This window comes from Ambystoma mexicanum, chromosome 7p, assembly GCF_040938575.1.
Source record: "Ambystoma mexicanum isolate Mex_15411 chromosome 7p, UKY_AmexF1_1, whole genome shotgun sequence".
Taxonomy (NCBI): domain Eukaryota; kingdom Metazoa; phylum Chordata; class Amphibia; order Caudata; family Ambystomatidae; genus Ambystoma; species Ambystoma mexicanum.
The window spans coordinates 145,922,531-145,945,070 of NC_090939.1; the positions used below are offsets into that span (position 1 = coordinate 145,922,531).

A 22,540-nucleotide genomic window follows, 5' to 3' on the forward strand; every position below is an offset into this window, starting at 1 on the left:
CCTGGACATGGGAAGAGTGTATGAGCTGGCAGAGGCCAGAGGATCGAAAATGGACGCAGCCACGCATCCCAAGAATGAGGAGGAGGAGCAAGCAGAGGACCTGAAAGGGCCGGTAGAGGTGGCACTCGCACTGTGAGGGGCATATCGTCCCTTGAACAGGACGTGCACGACCTACACATTGCCGAAGAAGAGGAAGAAGAAATTTTCTTCATTTCCAGCATCGCAAATGGTCCTGGAACTCGACGAAGACCCATATGTACTGTAGACATTGGAGAGATTCCCACTCCAGTCCTCATCGACACGGGAGCCTCAGTCTGCGTACTGGCGGACAGACATTACAAAGCACTGGCAGGCCCACCAACCCTGTCGCCCTCCAAGGCTCAGATATACGCTTTTGGTGAAGATACTCCCCTACCCATCCAAGGGGTATTCGTAGCCCCAGTGACCCATGGCCAGAACAGCATCAAAGCGAGGTTTTTTGTAACCAGTGTAAGTCCGCACTCTCTTTTAAGCTGCGCAGCATCTGAAGCACTAGACCTGGTTCATTTCACTTTTGCTGTATATCATACGGATCTGGACAGCCTGCTGACACGTTTTGAAGGACTCTTCAGGGGCTTAGGGAAACTGAAGGCTGAGCCAATAAGGCTTCACATTGATGAGTCTGTCAGACCGACGGCACAGAAACATCGTCGCATACCGTTTCATCTGAGGGCTCAGGTGGTAAAGGAGCTGCAAGACTTAGTGGAACGAGATATCATTGAAAAGGTGGAATGGCCCACCCCGTGGGTCTCCCCAATTGTAGTGGCCCCAAAGCCCAAACAGCCTGGGGCTGTACGCATTTGCGTAGACATGAGACTTCCTAATATGGCCATAAAAAGAGAACGTCATCTCACTCCCACTTTGGACGACATTATTGGAGAACTTCAGGGCGCGAAATTCTTTTCGAAACTAGACCTGAGAGCGGGTTACCACCAGTTGGAGCTTCACCCGGAGTCTAGGTATATTACGACCTTTACAACACACGAGGGACTGTATCGATATAAAAGACTCAGTTTTGGAATATCCTCGGCGGCAGAAATCTTCCAAAATGCTATCAGGGGGGCTCTGTCCGGACTAAAAGGAGTAATAAACATGTCCGACGATATCCTAGTCTTTGCCAAGTTCGAAGCAGAGCATATCAAGCGGCTGGAAAACACCTTTCACAGACTCCACAGCCTCGGCCTGACGCTACACCAAGAAAAGTGCGAATTCCTGAAGGACAGCATAGAGTTTTTTGGATTTGTCTTCCATGCGGGAGCATATCCCCAGATCCTGAGAAGGTGAGAGACATTCGAGAGGCGTCACCTCCCACGTCCCCGGTAGAAGAGAAGTCCGCAGTTTTTTAGGGATGGTAAACTACTGTGGGCGTTTTATTCGAGATTTAGCGTCCCTCTCTGAACCCCTGAGAGCACTCCCTAGGAATGAAGTAGCATGGACGTGGGCTGGAAAGGAACAGAGAGCATTCACGGCCATCAAGGATGCTCTGTCTGAACAAGATACCATGGCATATTTCAACCCGGCCCGGGAGTCTGAAATCATAGTGGATGCCAGTCCAGTGGGACTCGGGGCGGTTCTCGTGCAGGCGGATCAACAGGGATCCATGCGACCAGTTGCATATGCCAGCAAGGCACTCACGGACACAGAGAGAAGATATTCTCAAATTGAACGCGAAGCCCTCGCAATACTATGGGCCTGCAAGCATTTCAGATTATACATCCTAGGGAAGCCTATTGTGGTGGTGACGGACCACAAGCCCCTAATTCCCATTCTGACAGGCGCCTCTTCCAAACCGCAACCTCGGATAGAGAGGTGGATGCTTTCTCTCATGGAGTACGGGGTGAAGCTGGTATACCGCCCGGGTACGCACAACCCTGCAGACTATTTGTCTCATCACCCCGGCGCAGGACGAGCCAGAGACACTACGGAAGTTGCAAACTGTGTGGACATCATTCACATGGTCGTCGAGTCTGCGCTTCCCATTGCTTTGACAAGACAAGAAATTGCCAACGAATCGAACTCGGATGAGGCATTTCTGAGAGTAAAGGGTGCGGTAGCCTCGGGAGCATGGCGGGAGCTACTTTTGAACAATGCCCGGAGAAATGCGGGAACACAAAGAGACTTGCAATTGCTCTGGGGTGCACGACATGAACTGTCAGTATCTGCCGATGGTCTCCTTCTGAGAGGGCACCGAATTGTGATCCCTAGGTCACTCGTCCCGAAGGTCCTTCAGCTGGCACACAACGGACACCAGGGGATGACCAGAATGAAGGCTCGTCTCAGACTAAAAGTCTGGTTCCCCGAATTGGAAAAGAGAGTGGAAGAGTTTGTGAGGGCATGCATCCCGTGCCAAGCCACGAGCCCGGCGGAGAAGGGACCCCCGATTCAGACCATGGCAAGTGTCATGATCTCTGCTTCCAAAAGGTCAGGGTTTTCCCAACTCCCTTGGAAGCAGATCCATAACCCAGGTTCCGAGTGCCAACCAGTCCCAATTGGGACCTTTTGGACCCAGTCCTGGTGCCAGTGGCACCAGGCTCATAAATATGCCCAGTCCCAGCGCTGGAAGCGCCGGGCTGGAAGCGCCGGGCTCATAATGCTTGGGTGGACTTACCTGCAGCAGACCATGCTGCTTACTTGCCTGCCAGTTGAGTCTCTGATCCTCTTCTGTTTGGAACTACTTTTCCTGTTGGGTGGGGCAGGAGCCACTCCCTAGATTCAGAACACTGGAACTCTTCTGGAAAGCAGGAACTCTTTTCTTACCTAGGCGTGGCTGTGGAAGGAGACACCTAAGCACTACAGGAGGCTATTTAAACCACACCCGATGGATGAATATTGCTTTGCGTTATTCTGCATCCTCAGCAGCAGAACGCTCATCGTGTCTTCTGCATCTGATCCTGGGCCTAAGGAAAAAGGCTTACCATTCTGAATCCAGTCTTCAGCAACACCTAGAAAGACAAGAAAGAACAGGTTAGCATTACGGTCTTCAGTGACAGCTCTTCACTTACCTGGTCCATCGGCTGTCACCAACGCCTCGCGCTGCATTCCGGCATCTGAAAGACAAAGGCTTACCTACTCTTCGTGCGCTCCGGAGGTCTTCACACTGCATTCCGGCATCTGAAAAACAAAAGCTTACCAACTCTTCGCACGCTCCGGAGGCCTTCGGTGCTGCATCCCGCATCTGAAAGACAAAACAAGGTGCGTTTAAAGACATTGGGGAACTTTAATACTCACGTGCCATTACTCCTTTCCACATCTAAGCCAGTGGGTATTCCGGCACCCTGCAGCCGCCCCGAACTTGTACCTGCAAAATAAAAAGACAGTTAGAGCGCATCGTGAAGCAGGCAACAAGCGCTTACTTACGTGCTTCCAGGCGCTTCTATTCATCACACGGGCTCCATCTTCAACTCACTTCAGCCCGCCATCCGCCATCGCCGGAACCCTGCAAAACAAGAGACATCATTACTAAAGACTTTAAAGACATTAGAATTACTCGAAACTTACCGTTCGTGCAGTAAACGACGGACAGCAGTCCTCTGAAGTCAAGAGGCCTGCTCCCCTTATCCAGTGAAGAAACTGGTTACAGCACCCTGCCTCGAGGCAGATGGAGAGCACGGCGTTCACTTACCTAAGGTGAGAGCGTTAACCTTTGGGGTTCTACAGGAGAAGAGAAAGGGAAGAAGAGAGAGACATTCAATAACCCAGTTCATTAATCCCACATTTTCTATCTGCAGACATCTTACCCTTCGAGCCAGACATACAGTGCACAGAGGTCCAGCCCAAAGAGCCAGCCGTGTGTTACACATCACCTTTGACGATACGGTATACGCCCAGTCAAGACCGGCGCCTCTACGGGAATCAGGTGAGCGTTACAGAACGCAAAGCCTACCACAAAACTCCCGTCCAGGTGCTATGGAAACCTCGGATACCGACCAGCTAGCCCAGTTACTTGGGGAACTAAGGGCAGAAGTGCATGCAGCCCGTCAGGAAACGAACGCTCTAAGAAGGGAACTGATTATTTCCAAGGAGCGAACAGATGATCTCGCTAGACAATTGCTACAGTCACAAGCCGGACAGACCCCGTTACCCGCATCTGGGGGAAATCTTCCTTCTACATCCTCTATGAATCCAGTGCAGATCAACCTACCTGGGAATGTACCTCTGGCTCCACCCGAACGATTTTCTGGTGACCCAAAGAGGTTTGCAGTATTTATCAATCAGTGCCAGTTGCATTTCTTATGCCGGCCAGCAGCCTTTCCAACTGATCAAGCTAAAGTAGCTTTTGTGCTTTCGTACCTTAGTGGCAATGCGGCAGACTGGTCGATCCCTCTAGTAAATCAAGATGATCCGGTCCTCCATGATTTTCAAGCTTTTCAGCTCAGTATGGAAAAACTGTTCGCAAGACATTCACAGGAGCAGGCCTTGGACAATGAGCTTCTTTCGTTGCGACAAGGTAATCAAGACCTTTTGGCTTATATTGCGTCTTTCAACAGACTGATAGTGGAAACTCACTGGCCTGAGGACAAAAGGATTACGCTGTTTTATAGAGGTCTACGCGGAGAGCTCAAAGATGTGTTAGCCCAAGTAGTGAATCCCCCACAAGATTGTTCGGACTATATAGACTTAGTCGTTCAAATAGATCACAGACTGCAGAACAGGAAGGCCGATCGTTCCAAGTTTGATGCTCGAGTATTTTCCAAACCGCCAACTCCTTCCAAAGGAGTAGACTCCGGGGAACCCATGCAAATAGGGGGTCTGAAAGGTCCTCTAACACAAAAGGAGCGGGAAAGGAGAAAACAGTTGCAATTATGCCTCTATTGCGGAAACTCAGGGCACTTTCTTCGAGACTGTCCGGTGAAACCTGCCAAGAAGGCAGTAGGAGCTGCAGTTACCAAAGTTACAAACTCTGAGCAGGGAAACGACCTCGCCCGACAAGAATAGAGGTCCTCTTGCCGAGCGTGAAAACCAGTTCCGTGACCTCGCATTTCGTGATACCTATGGTCCTCATCAGCCCTGATAATCCGGATCGATTACATGCAATTGAAGCTTACGTCGACAGCGGTGCCATCGGCAATTATGTGGATCATGAAATGGTTTTGAGGATGAATCTAACTCTTTGTCCCAAGGCTGTAAAGGACGTCATTACTACGGTGGATGGTACGGAGATAGCCTCCGGGCCAGTAATGCATACCACTCAAGAAGTGACGCTAGTAAGTCAAGATGGACACCATGAGAAGATTGTGTTCGATGTGATCAAGGCCCCTCAGTTTCAGATTATTCTAGGAATACCTTGGTTAGAGAAACACAATCCTCTGATCGATTGGCGAGCAAGAACGGTCCAGTTTCCAGAATGTGTCTCTACTTGTCACCCTCCACCTGGTGTTGCACTGGCAGCAATTTCTTCAGAGACTCCCCAGTTACCTCCCGAATACCTAGAATACCAAGATGTTTTCCGGAAGGATCAGGCTAACTCTCTACCTCCTCATAGGTCTTATGACTGCCAGATAGACCTGATACCTGGATCTACTCCTCCTTGTAGTAGAATTTATGCCCTCACCGAGCCTGAGAACCTTCACCTTCGACAATACCTGGATCAATACCTGGCAAATGGGTTTATTCGTCCTTCCAAGTCCCCTGCTTCTTCAGCTTTGTTCTTCGTTCCAAAAAAGGAAGGAGACCTTAGAACTTGTATAGATTATCGCTCCCTGAACCAGATCACCGTTAAGAATAGATATCCGTTACCTTTGATCCCTGAACTCCTGGACCAAGACAGAAAAGCATGCATATATACAAAGCTGGATCTTAGAGGAGCTTACCACTTGGTACGAGTAAAAGAGGGCGATGAATGGAAGACGGCCTTCCGCACCAAGTATGGGCTATTTGAATATCAGGTCATGCCCTTCGGACTTTGTAATGCCCCGGCCGCCTTTCAATATTTTATGAACGATGTCCTCAGAGAGCTCATAGATGTGTGTGTTTTTGTTTACATTGACGACATCCTCGTTTATTCTTCATCGGAATCTGAACATCGGAAACACGTGAAAATGGTCCTCGAAAGATTGCGTCAACACAAACTTTTCGCTAAGTTGGAAAAATGTGTTTTCAACGTGACTGAAGTTGAATTCTTGGGATTCATATTATCACCTGGCGGAGTGTGTATGGATTCAAAGAAGGTCGATGCAGTTCTCAAATGGCCATCACCATCCTCCGTAAAAGGTGTGCAAAGCATGTTAGGCTTCGCTAACTTTTACCTCAGGTTTATCCCCAAATTCTCTCGAATAGTCCAGCCCATCACTGCCTTGTTAAAGAAAAACAAACGTTTTGAATGGTCTACCGAGGCGGAACAAGCGTTCCAGGATTTGAAGACTAAATTTATCTCTGCACCAATCTTAAAACACTCTCGCCCCGAACTCCCCTACATCGTGGAAACTGATGCTTCAAGCCTTGCCATGGGGGCAGTTCTATCACAAAAGGACCCGGTAACCAATCAGTTGCATCCCGTGGCATTTTGGTCCTGCAAATTCTCGCCTCCTGAAATCAATTACACGATTACTGACAAGGAACTTCTGGCTATCAAGTCTGCCTTTAAGGCTTGGCGGCATTATCTGCTGGGGGCCCGACACACCGTTACTGTGATTACGGATCACCGAAACCTGCAATATTTGAAAACCGCAAAAGCCCAATCCTCTAGACAACTCCGTTGGGCATTTTTCTTTGCCGAGTTTGACTTCATAATTACCTATCGACCTGGTACAAAAAACGGTAAAGCTGATGCCCTTTCTCGGATGGGAGTGGAAGAACACTTGATCAACCCTAAACCTGTACCAATCATTCCCGAACAAAGAATTCTGGGTGTAATCGCCACATAATCCATAGAGGAAGTTAAGGATAAAGCCAGGCAACTTGTAACTCCAGCAGACATACAGAATTGGCATCTGCAGGGAAAGGACTTTGCAGTAAAGGACAACTTATTGTATTTCCAAGAACGATTATACCTACCCAGCACAGATTTACAGAAAAAAGTAATCTCTTGTTATCACGATTCTTTAATGGAATGACATCCCGGTATGGCCAAGACCTCAGAAAAGATCAAGCGCTACTTCTGGTGGCTGTCTTGGAAAAAAGATATCAGAGACTTTATAATGTCCTGTGGAGTATGCGCCCAAAACAAGAGTCAAAAGGAAAGACCAGCAGGCCTCTTACGCCCTATTGACATCCCACCTCGCCCTTGGCATACGCTTTCTATGGACTTCATCACCGATCTACCTCCATGCTCCGGATACAATACGATTCTAGTAATCGTGGACTTATTCTCCAAGATGGCGCATTTCATTCCGCTCAAAGGCTTGCCAACAGCAGCAACTCTGGCCCGAGAATTTCTCGAAAACATCATCCGACTGCACGGTTTTCCTTCGGTTCTAATTTCGGATCGAGGTAGTCAATTTATTTCTCATTTTTGGCGAAGTTGCTGTCGGTCGGCTCAAATTGATGTGAGACTATCGACCAGTCACCACCCTCAGACCGACGGACAAACCGAGAGGACCAATCAAACTCTGGAACAGTATTTACGCTGCATGCTGCAACAAACTGAAAAAACTTGGAAAGACATCCTTTGGATAGCCGAATATGCCTACAATAACTCTGTCCATTCGGGAACTGGGAAAACCCCGTTTTTTCTTTTGTACGGCAGTCACCCTCGAACCTCGGAGTTGGATCCCCTCCAAGATCTTGAAACACCAGCAGTATACTACCTGCATTCTACAATCACCCAAGCCTTTAAGGAAGCTGTTTCTCACCTTCAAAGGGCTAAAGAACAATACAAGAAAGGAGCAGATCAACATCGGAAGGAAGCCCCTCAATATCAAGTAGGGGATCAAGTCTGGTTATCCACCAAATATCTACCTCTAAAAGGGCCACGCACATTCAACCCAAGATACCTTGGGCCCTATTCCATCACTACCATAGTAAACCCAGTAGCGGTCAGCTTGGACTTGCCCCCGCACATGAAGATACATCCGGTCTTCCACGTCTCTCTATTAAAACCCGTGCAACCTCAAACCCGACTAACCAAATCTCCAAAACCTATCCTAGTTGATGGAGAACTCGAGTTTGAAGTCAAAAGCATTCTGGACTCCCAAGATCTCCAAATCTAAACTATTCTACCTAATTGCCTGGAAAGGCTACTGCCCCCAAGAGAGATCCTGGGAACCTGCTGAATATGTCCACGCTCCTCGCCTAATCAAAAGATTTCACCGAACATTTCCTGACAAGCCAAAACCCCCGGAGAAGCCAGGTTTGGGAGGGGTCTTGAGGGGGGGTACTGTCATGATCTCTGCTTCCAAAAGGTCAGGGTTTTCCCAACTCCCTTGGAAGCAGATCCATAACCCAGGTTCCGAGTGCCAACCAGTCCCAATTGGGACCTTTTGGACCCAGTCCTGGCGCCAGTGGCACCAGGCTCATAAATATGCCCAGTCCCAGCGCTGGAAGCGCCGGGCTCATAATGCTTGGGTGGACTTACCTGCAGCAGACCATGCTGCTTACTTGCCTGCCAGTTGAGTCTCTGATCCTCTTCTGTTTGGAACTACTTTTCCTGTTGGGTGGGGCAGGAGCCACTCCCTAGATTCAGAACACTGGAACTCTTCTGGAAAGCAGGAACTCTTTTCTTACCTAGGTGTGGCTGTGGAAGGAGACACCTAAGCACTACAGGAGGCTATTTAAACCACACCCGATTGATGAATCTTGCTTTGCGTCATTCTGCATCCTCAGCAGCAGAACGCTCATCGTGTCTTCTGCATCTGATCCTGGGCCTAAGGAAAAAGGCTTACCATTCTGAATCCAGTCTTCAGCAACACCTAGAAAGACAAGAAAGAACAGGTTAGCATTACGGTCTTCAGTGACAGCTCTTCACTTACCTGCTCCATCGGCTGTCACCAACGCCTCGCGCTGCATTCCGGCATCTGAAAGACAAAGGCTTACCTACTCTTCGTGCGCTCCGGAGGTCTTCACACTGCATTCCGGCATCTGAAAAACAAAAGCTTACCAACTCTTCGCACGCTCCGGAGGCCTTCGGTGCTGCATCCCGCATCTGAAAGACAAAACAAGGTGCGTTTAAAGACATTGGGGAACTTTAATACTCACGTGCCATTACTCCTTTCCACATCTAACCCAGTGGGTATTCCGGCACCCTGCAGCCGCCCCGAACTTGTACCTGCAAAATAAAAAGACAGTTAGAGCGCATCGTGAAGCAGGCAACAAGCGCTTACTTACGTGCTTCCAGGCGCTTCTATTCTTCACACGGGCTCCATCTTCAACTCACTTCAGCCCGCCATCCGCCATCGCCGGAACCCTGCAAAACAAGAGACATCATTACTAAAGACTTTAAAGACATTAGAATTACTCGAAACTTACCGTTCGTGCAGTAAACGACGGACAGCAGTCCTCTGAAGTCAAGAGGCCTGCTCCCCTTATCCAGTGAAGAAACTGGTTACAGCACCCTGCCTCGAGGCAGATGGAGAGCACGGCGTTCACTTACCTAAGGTGAGAGCGTTAACCTTTAGGGTTCTACAGGAGAAGAGAAAGGGAAGAAGAGAGAGACATTCAATAACCCAGTTCATTAATCCCACATTTTCTATCTGCAGACATCTTACCCTTCGAGCCAGACATACAGTGCACAGAGGTCCAGCCCAAAGAGCCAGCCGTGTGTTACACATCACCTTTGAAGATACGGTATACGCCCAGTCAAGACCGGCGCCTCTACGGGAATCAGGTGAGCATTACAGCATGGAGTGAGTTGCCCTGGGGGACAGTACATGCTGATTTTGGCTCTACCGGAAGGGGACTACATTTCCTAGTAATAACTGACCAATGGTCCCGATATCCAGAGGTGGAACTGGTCGAATCCCAAGCCACCGACCACACCACCCTGGCCATGGACAAGATATTTGCTACCCACGGTTTTCCCATCGAGCTATGTTCTGACAATGGGTCACCTTTTCAAGGACAATCGTTCGCTCGATACTGCGAAGAGAGGGGGATAAAACACCGAAAAGTCACCCCACTATGGCCAAGAGCTAATGGAGAAGTAGAGCGGTTCATGCGCACACTAAACAAGGTGTTTCGCATATCCGGAAATGGAGGCGAAGATCTTCGACGGAACTTATTCGACTTTCTCCGGGAGTATCGCACAACACCTCATCGATCAACTGGAATAGCCCCTGCAGAGGCACTGTTCAAGAGGATCCCAAGAGGACTCAGACCTGAATCAGAGGGGAGACAACCAGGAGTGATCGACAATGACCAAGTATTACTAGAAAGGTCATGGAGAAACGAGAATGAAACAGCGCGGAGAAGAGTGCCGGAAAAACAGATTGCAGTTGGAGATACTGTGTTGGTACGAAACAGAAGAGCAGAGGGAAAGCTGTCGACAACCTACGAGACCCAACCACTGGGTGTAACACACGTGAAAGGTACAATGGTCACCGAAGCCAATGCCAGAGGAACCGTCACCAGAAATATGTTGTTTTTCAAGCGCATCAAGGCCGCTGGTGGCGAGACAACAGCAGAACAGGTCCCGGAACAAGGGGCAGAGACAGGGATGGAGGAAGCTATCCCAACGGCAGATCACGAGACATCGGAGGCTCCTGATGACGCTGCACCACGATACCCGAGCAGGACCGGACGACGACTTCCCCAGAGGTTTCGAGACTTTATCATGGACCCGGCACCATAGGCTGGGAAGGTGTCGGTGCAAATCCGAAGAAGGAACCAGGTTGTACTTCTGCAGTCAGTTGTTAATTGTTGTTTCTGCAGTTACTTGTTAATTGTCTGTTTCCGGGGAAAAGGAGGGATGTTGTGTACTGCGTACACGAGATACGCATGCGCGAGCCTCTACCGAGCTCGCGCATGCGCGTTGGAAGAATAAAGGCGGTGCCCGGCAGTTCGCGCTGGAGACCGGAGCTATCACACGTCTCCGGCGTGAGGTCTCTGCATGCATGGGTGCGTGTGGCTGTATGCATGCGTGACGGCCATCGACCGATGTACCATATCTGTAACCTGGGGACCCTCCGACTAACATCTACTATTGAACTCCAGCAAACCAGGAACTCTGTGCCAGGTGTGCAACCTGTCGACCCCCTTTACTAACATCTACTATTGCAAACCCGGTAAACCAGTTTCTCTGTGCCAGGTCTGCAACCTGGGGATCACCCGACCAACATCTACTATTGCAAACCTGGTAAAACACGTGATGTGTGCACAGCGCCTCGATGCCTGCGGGCTGTGCGTGTGAGCGCTTTAAACATGCACAAAAAATATCTGTTTGGCTGTGAGCATGAAGTAATGGCGGGTTACATCACGTCTGTTAGGATTTTAGGCTGGCCAGGAAATACAAATGCTTGCCTACATTAAATCTGCCCATTCATGACCATGCCAATATGAAAGAAACATATCCAACTCTAAAAAACATTGGTTTAAACATCACATAGCGTTGTTTAAACATATTTTTCACGGCGGCTCGTTGGTCTAGGGGTATGATTCTCGCTTAGGGTGCGAGAGGTCCCGGGTTCAAATCCCGGACGAGCCCACTTTTTCTTGTTCATTTTCTTTATCCTGAATGCTACTGAGAAAATTAAGAATCATTTTCCAGATTGTTTTGTCAAGAAAATGTGATCCAGAATTTTGTGTGCATAGCTTTTCCGAAGATAAAACGTATGCATACGTAGCTTCGTCATTCTTGCACAATGTTATTGTGCTGTTATCTTAGTCGTCAACTCATTTTTTATGTCCTCGCAATATCCTTGCTTTCGTTTTAATGCATTGTACAAAGGAAACTAATTTCAAAATATACTTCGGCGTGGAAAATACAGATGAACTTTTGAGTAATTGTAATACTTTCGTTTACAAAAAAAGGTGCCAAAAACTGGGCTCGTCCGGGATTTGAACCCGGGACCTCTCGCACCCGAAGCGAGAATCATACCCCTAGACCAACGAGCCGCTCTGGATTAATGATTTGCATGTCTGTCTCTTTAACCCACTCCAACCTCCCTCCCATCTTATAAATACTACGTGGGCATAAATTACTGCACGGAAATGTATGGTCCTCGTGCAGTCTCCACCCATGTTGGTTGCTTCTGAAGGATTTTGTTGTCTGAATAAATGTAGAACACCACTCTGTGATTGAGTCTGATCGGGCATTAACGTGCAGGCTTGTAAAAGCGACGAAGCCTTACAAAAACCAAAACTAGGAAAATAAATACTTGTGTTAAGTAATCCATCCTTCAATTTTGAAACGCGGCGGCCATTTTGGAAAAGAGAATAAATCGGTGTAACGAGCTACCGAACTTACAACGGAAGCATAACTACGGTTTATTTTTTTTTAAACCGGTGTTGTTTTATATGGTTGAAAATGACTCTTTTCAAAGCGAAAACAAAGCTATATTAGATGACATACCTTTGTTCGGTTTACTGTTTCTATCTTTCATGGGGCTATTAATCATGCATTACAGGCGGTCCCAGTAAGTGAGGCTCTCGCCATCCCCTTTCCCAAGACTTTTCCTTTAATTCCGCCCCCCAGTGGACATTTCTGCCATGTTAGCCAGTCTCGTTGGCAGATACTCAATGCGTGATATCGTTTGGCATCTCCCGCAATAGGGTCCGTTCCATCACCCGCCAATCCCCGAGTCGGCCAATAGGTGTCAGTGGAGAGCATTTCCGCCAAACGGAATCTTCCTCCCCACGCATTTTGGTTCCTAAAGGTGAGAAGTACGCAGGGCGACGTGGCCACGGAAGCAGTTTTATCTGGACGTTTTCACAGGCAGGTCCCAGAACGCAATTCCAATGAAGCTATACTTACAATGCAATAAACTATTTGGAAACAGCCGAGAGGACAAGGTATGTTTAAGGAGACCATCTTGTGGACAGATTAAAGGTAGAAGGTGCCAGGCAAAAGCACAACCACAGGAAGCAGGACAAGATACAATATTCATCGAGGGCTGTAAGAGGCCAGAGAATCCGTGCTTTGCAGTAAAACCCCTTGGAAGCACAAGTCACCACAGAAGAATCAGAAATCCTGGTTATTAAAGTTAGCTATTGAAAAGCTGACTGGTACATTTTTTTAGGGCATAGGAACATTTGCCACAGATGTATGTGTTACGGGGTCGGGGAAAGCCCAGCCCACAGTTGCATGCACCTATGGAGACAAATACCACAGACTCCGTTGGCTGGTTGGAACTGGCGCATTTATTAGGATTCTCACATGGTTGTCGCGTGTTACTGCACATGTGAAACGGCACAAGCCTTGTGTGGGGGGAGGGGCATTCAGAATCTAACATTCCATGCCCATAGCTCCCAACCTTTTTTGTCACCTAGGCGGGTCAAAACACCCGATTTTCTTTTTGGCGGGTGAGAGGCCCATTGAAGTGAATGGGCGTATGAGGGACTTGGCGGGTGATTCGTCTGCTTTGAAGGCGGGTGACACCCACCAAAAGCGGGTGAGTTGAGAGCTATGCATGCCAACTATAACAAAACCAAACATTGCATAACTTTGGAAATGCAACATAATAAACTGCTGCTCCACTGGTTATCAGCGTCAATCAACCAAGCCCAATGGCCTTCTGTGGGTGGGCCACGACTTTATTGTGCAACCTCCTCTTCGCCACAGCTCCCGCACTGCTCACCGGACCATCCTGCGCTCCAACACCTAGGAAGAACACCTCTTCATCTTCTAGCTCCCACATAGCTGCCACGTCCTCTTATTGATCGCTGTTTCTGGGCCACTCTCGGTCTTCACCGCTGGCTGCCATCTGGGCGGCTACCTCAGGACGTCAGTCTTTCCCAGGGCTTGTTGTCTTGGTGTTGTTTATGGATGGCCATGGGGTCTTACAGAAAGCGGGAAAGTGCCGTACTTTGTGGCATCGCCCACACTGCTGCCCCATCACCAGGCACCCTCTGGCATGAAGTATTACTCCGCCGCAGTACTCACATGGCTGAGAGCCCACATCTTCCGCTCCAGCTTTCGGGGCTGTCTCACTTCCCCCTCCACTCTTCTTATTGTGCTCCCAGATCATCACCATGCACACATCACCCATCTTCAGCCCCTTGATGGCATCCTCCATCATAGCCAAATGTGTCGTGGCCAACTCGTGGGCTCTTCCTAGCTCCAACATTCTTGATAGGGGCTGTTTTAATATCTAAGTGTGTAATTTGTTAGAGCGGCATGCCTGAATCACTTGGCCCCTGAGCTCTCCCTCTTCATCCACAAAGACACAAGTGGCAGCTAGCAGGCGAAGCCTAGTGTAGAACAAGTCAAGGGACTCATCTGGGCGCTGTGTGGCTTGCAGCAAGCAGAGCCTATCAAAGTCAATGTTCACCATTGGCGCAAATTATTCGGTAAGTGCCTTTCTCACCTCTTGGTGGGTTACAGTTCCTGGTGGCAACGTTTTATAGAGTCTGTCGACATAATTCCCCGCATAAAACAGCAATAGGATCTTCTTTGCATCATCGATTATCTTAGCTGCCTCATAAAACATATCTAATCCCTCCAGCCAATGCGCCCAGTTGGCGCCTAGGGGCGTGTGGCTCCCTTTAATATCGAATTCCGGTACTGGGTGACTGTGAAACAGGGAACCTTGGGACTGTACAGGTCCACCCGCTCTCTGTCTGTCTTGACGCCAAAGCGTAGCTTGCCCCCTGACTTTGCCCTTGCATGCTACTTGGGCCGGACGTAGTAAACAGCACGTTGCCGCCAGCTCCTCTGTTTCCACCGAACCTGGGGTCTCTGTTAATCCTCTCTCTCTCTCCATTTTTAGGCTGTGCCCCTTTAACCTGGTAGCCGTGGGGCTCCTGGGCCACATTGCTCACGCACTCTATGGGTGAGAGCAGCGGCAGGCGGGCTATCTGCGTACTTTGCTGGTAAAAGTACCTGGAGGTGTCGTACCTGTTAACACAGTTGCATGACTTCTACCTCTCTGGACCAGTACGCTTCCCACTCTTTAACCAGAGCCTCCCTGGTGGGCCTGGACCAAACTGTACGAGCACCCTCTTAATGAGGGCAGAGTCAGGCGGGAAGTTTCAGACGCCCAGCAGTCTCCCCTGGCACTCCTGGGCAGCAGTGTAGAAACACGGCCCTCCTCAGCATAAACTTCACTCTCGTTGCAGACACGAGGGCATGATGGCACGCACACACTGGGGACTCCAGATGCGCAAGCACGCACCGAGTGGGACCTCGTCGGGGAGGCCGACATCACCATAGCAGATCTGGCACGTTTGCAGAGCACCGTGCAGCGGGCACTCCCTGTAGCATGTGCCACCGTGGCCAGTATGCATGCAAGGTTCTTTTCCCTCGCTGCCAGTGTTACGCGGTTGGGTAAGGCCTGGCCCCCAGTTGCATGCACTCACGGAGACACATACTACAGACTCAGTTGGCTGGTTTGAACTGGCGCATGTGAGGACATGCACCCCTTTTATTAGCACTCTCACATGGTGTGTCACGTGTTACTGCACATATGACATGGCACAAGCCTTGGGGGGGGGGGTTCAGACATAACAGTATGGGCCAAAAACACAGTGCGTCAGGGACACCAGATGTAGTTTGTGACACCTCTCCCATACTCCAGCACAGCAGCCCCAAAGAGCAGATTGAAGATAGATGTCAGGAGCACAGTGAGGCAGCTGCTCCAGAAGATAGCAATAGTGAAAAAGTGCCCCAAATCAATGTGTGACATCAAGGATATTCAAAATGGAGACTGTTCAGAAGATCATAACTGGTGTCTTGAAAGTGAACTGGTTAGTGTCCGTAGACCTAAAGGATGTGAACTACCACGTCCCCATTAACAGGACACATCAATGGTTCCCGAGATTTATGGTGGAAGGGGAACACTTTAACTTCAGGGTACTCCCATTCATCCTGAAATCATCCGCCAAGTTTTCACCAAACTCCTGGCACAACTTGTTTTCTTTCTGCTTCGGGAGGGAATGCCAGCAGGGCGTTAAGTGGCCTGGGGCTCACTAATGTCCCCTGGCAGCCACAGCTGATGAGGCCGCTAGAGGCCAAAGGTTTTTTTTCTGAAGCTCTCGCTCATGTGCGAGAGCTTCAGGCGTTAGAAAAAAATGCCTTTTCTCCATAATTATGGCGCCGGCAACTGCCAGGTATCCATATAACCAAGAGATGTTCGGGGCCGGTGTAAAGACTGGAAGGGGGTTTCTGTACTCCTGCCCTCTATATGGCAGAGTAGAAGCACAGAGCATCCCAGCCAAGATTCTCTATGCGGTAGCAATGGAAGAGCAATCAAGGCTTAAGCTCTCAGAAGGTGATGCAGGCTGGTTTATAAGTACAGTGTAGTCCCCAAGCCCCCACAAAGGAATGTCCACACACTATGTTAGTGATAACACAGTTCTTTATATAAATAAGGTTCGAGTTTATATACACACAATAACACATTTTGAGCTCAGGCAATACTATAATGATACATGTACCACAATTACACTTTGACTTCATTAAAATGCAGCAACTAATGACAGTTTCAAATGGCATACAAATCAATAGCAAACGGTATCAACCATAGACTTGAGAGGGAACCAAGTGGGTTAAACAATTGGCAGAATATTGGGCCCCTAGGCACAGTTCTGTGTGAGGATCCCCCACCTGAGCCCAGTCCATATATTGTTTAGCAGAGTCTTATTCCCTTCTACAAATGTTCTACTACCCCAATGTACCTGGTTTGGCAGAGTTCGACTTTATCCCTCAAAGAAAAGGTGAACGATGTGGTTGAGGCGGCAGCTTCGGTATTTGCAGTGCTCGTCGACGATCGGTTGGGGACGTCCTGCGAAGATGAGGCGTGCGGTGCACCTAGACGACAATAGTTTGTTGCCGCAAAGAGACAGTGAAGAACGTACTCCCAGCAAAGTCATCGGATTGTCAGCGTTTGGCATTGCCGATCGGGACTCGACCACGGCTGGCTTTTGATCTTCGTCAGTGTCTTTGTGGACTTCCGGTGGTATGAAACCCACTGGCGGATTCTCCTTGCTTCGGCGGCGACCTTGACTTTCTACCTATTACTTAGTGGTGTCTCATCATTCAGGTACCTCTAACATCAAGGTGGACATCCTCCCTCAGGTGCCAGCTCCCAAAGGTGGCTTCCACAGGATCCCCAACCCATACTGCCTCTTGATTAAATTATTTGTGTAAGTCCCACGCCTCAGCGGGTTGTTGCACAACATACACCATAAAGTCGACCATGTTGGTTTTCTTACAATGCAAAGTTCGTACAGCATACACAGCAGCTTACCATTTCGTTGGTCCATGCTGTATCTTCTAGATCCTTGTCTCATATTGAAGCTCTGCAATGGAATCACATTACTAAGCTATTTGCTATGCCGGACAAACCAAGACACATCAGTTGCTCCGGAGAAGGTGTTGGTGGTTGCATGCAGCAAATGCCAATGTATACATCAGGACATGCACTGCACATGCATGAAGTGAAACACCCTGGCGCCGACTGTCAGAATTCACTTAGAACAATGGCTATCATATATCCACTGGAACCTCCCACTTTTTGTGGCCACAAAGCAACATCCTTGCATTCGCCTGTCTACCTTATCTGATTCAAGTTCTGCCCTATAGGCTCAGGCATTGTGCAAGACCTACTGCAGATACACTAATTAGTACTTGACCATCACTGGCAGCCGCAGGTTGCAGACTTAAAAATGCTGCTTATTGCATTGTGCGGATGTGCCCCCTTATGCCATTAATGACAAGGTTTGGTTTTACCTGCCCATGTTGGATGCCAAAATAAATCCCCAATATGTGGTGCCAGTTAAGCCACACAAGTGACCAATCCCATGGCCCTTTGCCTGCAGTTCCATAAAACATTGAAATTCCACCTAGTATTTCACATGTTATTGTTATGCCCTGTGTCCCTGAACATGCCTACACCTTAAACCCCACACTAAAGGGCATGATGAAAATGAGGTCCACACCACCCTAAATTGTCACATAGTTAGGGTCAACCTACAGTATTTGATCGATTTGTAAGGGTAAGGTTTGAGGACTGTATGTGACAATCGGATGAACCCTTGCATGCCCCTGTCTTCATAACAAATTGTGTGCATGCTCATTGCCCTCATGGCTCAGTGGCTTTTGTGTAGGTGGGGGGCTGCCAGCTCACCCATGTACTGTAAGTGTGCATGGTCGGTATTGTGGGTGTCAATGGAAATGGTGCCCTGGCCACAGGGGCCCCACAGCTGCGTTCCCCATGTAACTTGCTACCTAGGGTCGTATTGGTGGCACTGCGGGTGTGCTCCTTCGTGAACTACATTTGTGGTGAGTTTTGGGGCGCATGCATGCCCAGCATTCTCAGTACAGCTTCCACACTGACAGTGGTTCAGGCATGCATTTGACTTCTTATTTGAATCCCGGAAGAAGGGAACCTGACGCTGCTCAACAAGGGCTTTCTGTTGTACAGCGCCTTACTTCTGCTACTGTTTTGTTTCTGTGCTGGATACCTGGGCCTTGTCTTTTCTTCATGGACTTGTTTTTCTGCTGCCCCTCTGCTTTTGTATTGGCCAATGGATTGATTGGCTTCTTCTTAATGTTTTTATGGCTTGGTGATCGTGATACAGATTTCTCTGTAGAGTTTGCTCACTCTGCGTCTTTCCCAGTATTGCCTCCTTGTGCCTTCCACACGATCTGCTCTCCTCAGTCACCTTTTGTTTTCTCTAATCCTGTCTTCTGTAGTCATTCTGTGCCGTATCCCCTCTTCCACTCAAGTGCCTCTAGTTTTGAGTCTAGCTGTGCCGATGCTGCTCTGCGTTTTGTGGAATTTGGTTCCTTCTGGGTTTCAGTGGGTTTTGGATTTATTATGATCATGATCTGTCACACCTGGCATCTTCCATAATTTCTATGCCACCAGGTCTTTGTGGAACCCTTCATCATTTCTGTGCCACCAGGTCTTTGTGGAACCCTTCATCTGTCGATAACGCCTCCTCTACCTGACTACCTTCAGGAAAAAGTTCCAGCAGTGGAGGTTCAACCATACACTCCAAGTTGTCTGCAGGTAAGGCGTGTGTTTTCTACCTTCTTTTTTATTAATTATTACAGGATTGTGTCCTTTTTACTCTGTTTGAACTACCCTTTGTTTTGTCTTTCAGATTAGGGTTTGGATTCTGGTCTTTTTCTTCCGCCCCACCTTTTCACTCATTCCCTACATGCACAACTGTCATGGCATCCTTGTGGCGAGATGGCGAGGTAGGCAAGGCAAGGATTGTGTCCTTTTTACTCTGTCTGAACTACCCTTTGCTTTGTCTTTCAGATTAGGGTTTGGATTCAGGTCTTTTTCCCCCTCCCTGTTATGGGTGGCCCAATGTTCATGGGTGTGTGTGTGCTAGTGTTTTGTGCAGGAAGCTTCATGACATCGTCATGATGCCCCTCTAATAAAAGGGGCTCTGCTGGAACGTCAGGGTTTGTGCAGCAGAGCCCCTGGAAGCAGCAACTCTTGTCTGTGTCTGTTTCTTAGTGTGCCTTCTGCCGCGTGATCGCTGCTAAAGTTGTGGTGATCCCCAACCGTGGGACAATTGGACTGGTGATCCAGACAATGTCTGGTGGTCCCTGCCCCTGATCGGCTGGGTGCCCCCAGCACGGGTGCCGTGTCGGGTGATCCAACACTGGAAGTGGCCCACCCTGGTGACCGGGGGCGGGCCACCACATTGGTGACGAGGGCGGTCCGGGTCCTATACACCGTGGCGGAGTGTAGGCTGCTGGGAGCCCATTCTGTGCAGTGACTTGCGGCGTCGGCCACGGAGGAAGGAGAAGGTGCTCGCCGTGCCGCAGGCACCCAGGGACCCCATGCTGCTGTCGTGGTGCATGTCGCCTGGTGCCAGGAGTGCGACCGTGGTGCCTGGAGTGGCCAGTCATCGGAGGCTGCCCGGATCTGCAACGGCATCAGCCGCATAGAGAAGGAGTGCCGCTGTCCCGAACAAAGGAAGGGGGCGGGGCCTGGAGGCCCGGACAGCAGCGGTGAGCCACCCGCACATCCTGCCTGGAGCGGGCACCGGGGTGCATGCCCCATCAAGACCCGAGCTCGCAAGGGTGAAAGTTATATTTGAACAGTGAATCGGAATCTTGGTCTGGCCGGTGGTGCGTCCAAAAAGGGGTGGGGCCACCAGGGTACAGAGGCCTATGGACTACACCAGCCCACAAGAGACAGAGAAAAGGGGCGTGGGCCATATCACGGGCCGTGGCGGTGAATCAAAAGGCCTAGAGAAGCCCGCACGAGGCGGCCACCCCGGCGAGTAGTAAGGAAGAAGGAGCCCAGCATTAACAACAGGCCAGCAGTAAAAAGGAAGATAACGAACGCTTTTGTTTTTCCTTCTCTTCCACGACAATGGTGTGCCAATAAGAAAGAAGGAAGGTCTTGGACTGGAAGTTACAGGTCCTCCCCTGGAGAGTGCTGCAGGGCCTAGGTGCCCTGGGAAGGGAACGTAGCATTAACCCTTTGTGTTTCTCTACCTAGGCCAAGACTCAAAAATGGGTAGCGGCTGCTCCAAGGAGTGCTTGTGTGCCCCAGGGTCCAGTCACTCTCACCCACGAAGGTTCAGAGAGGGTGGCAGCTCCTCGAGGAGTGATCGTGCACCCTCTAGAACTGCCACTCGGTCCAACCAGCCCAGGGGCCCCTCAGCAGTGGGCACAGATGCGCCACTCCCTGTAACCATCATGGGGGATGAGGACAATGAGGTCGTGTGTTGACAAGGGGGGCATCTGGCACCGTTGTATCCGTTTGACGTGGTGGGTGCGCCTGCCAGTTTAGGAACCCAGTGGACTGCCTGGGTGCAGAACTTGGAGCTGTATTTTGAGGCGGTGGAAGTCAAGGGAAGGGTGAAATGCCCAACTCTCCTGTACTCCGCCGGACTGGCCGTCCAGAGGCTGTTTAAGACCCTACGGTCCAGAGACCAGTCCTATGACGCTGCCATCGAAGTCCTGAACGAGTACTTTAGGCCCATGGTCAACAGGGACTATGAACGGTTCAGGATGAGGTGCGCGAGGCAAGAGGAAGGAGAGAGCCTCGATGCATTTCATGGAAAGCTGCGTGGCATCGCACTGTCCTCGGATCATCTACTGTTGCTGTTCATCGAAGCTGGACAAACAAGTCCTGAGGGACCCAGCGCTAACCCTCAAATGTATATTGTAACTTGGCCGTGCTCAGGAGTTGGCAAAGATGTGGGCTTTGGCCATGGACTCATCCAGACAACATCTCAAGCTGGAGGCCCCCATGCAACGGGTCAAGTTGGAGGAGGTGTCAGCCGTCGGCAAGTGGCAAGGAGGTAGGCAGACGAGAGAGAGGACTAGCCATGGAAAGATTCTGGTGCCACCATATGCCATCAGTGCGGGTGGGATCTTTTGCATCTGCAAGACTGCCCGGCTAAGGGACATATCTGTGGGAGGTGCGGAAAGGTGGATCACTTTGCACGAGTGTGTCTCGCCCCAACGCCGGCCAGCACGGTGGGGACACCGGGGAGGGAGTGGATCAAAGGAGAGTGCAGGGAGAAGAACCCCCAGAGTGGCAGTGGTCCAAGTTGCTCAAGATCAAATGACGGGGTGGCGTGACTTTGCCGAAGAAGAAGAAGATGAGGAAAATGTGTTCTTCTTGTCCTGCAGCAGCGTCGGCGGCCAGTTCGATCCAGGCATTTTCTGAGTCAGAGGGCCCGCTGTCACCCCCCCCATTCCCCTGGATGTGAGAACTGGGAGACACCCGTTTGGTTGCAGTCTTGAAATAGTTGATTAGGTGGTGCCAGGACTGGAAGGCACCCTTGTTGCAGTGTTTGTGTAGGATAGCATGGGTGTGTGGACTGGAATGCTCCATAGTTCTAGGTCCTGTATTGGGTTACTGTTTGCAGTTTGGTGTTTTTTTATTATTATAATAAAGGAGGGATGTTATGGGTGGCCCAATGTTCATGGGTGTGTGTGTGTGCTAGTTTTTTGTGCAGGAAGCGCCATGACATTGTCATGACGCTCCTATAGTAAAAGGGGCTCTACTGGCACGTCAGGGTTAGTGCAGCAGAGCCCCAGGAAGCGGCAACTCGTGTCTGTTTCTTGGTGTGCCTTCTGCCGCGTAATTGCGCCCTGTCTCTGCAGCCCAGGCACGGGTGCTCCCAGCGCCGAGGATGCTAACGTTGGGGTGATCCCAACCGTGGGACAACTGGTCTGGTGATCCGGACAACGTAGGGTGTTCATTGTCCCTGATCGGCTGGGTGCCCCCAGCACGGGTGTCGTGTTGGGTGATCCGACACTGGAAGTGGCCTGCCCCGGTGACCGGGGGCAGGCCACCACACTCCCCACCTTTTCACACATTCCCTGCGTGCATACATATCATGGCATCCTTGTGGCGAGATGGAGAGGTAGGCAAGGCAAGGATTGTGTCCTTTTTACTCTGTTTGAACTACCCTTTGTTTTGTCTTTCAGATCAGGGTTTGGATTCTGGTCTTTTTCCTCCTTCCCACCTTTTCACCCATTCCCTGC

The 22,540-nt window shown here is 49.9% G+C and overlaps 2 non-coding genes across 2 annotated transcripts; one reads left to right on the forward strand and one right to left on the reverse strand.

Annotated features, from left to right (window-relative positions):
- Positions 1–11,542: 11,542 nt before the first annotated feature.
- TRNAP-AGG (transfer RNA proline (anticodon AGG)) lies at positions 11,543–11,614 on the forward strand. Its single transcript has one exon. It is a non-coding gene; the product is annotated as a tRNA-Pro (tRNA).
- A 338-nt stretch (positions 11,615–11,952) lies between these two features.
- On the reverse strand, positions 11,953–12,024 carry TRNAP-CGG (transfer RNA proline (anticodon CGG)). The gene has a single exon. It is a non-coding gene; the product is annotated as a tRNA-Pro (tRNA).
- Positions 12,025–22,540: the final 10,516 nt, after the last annotated feature.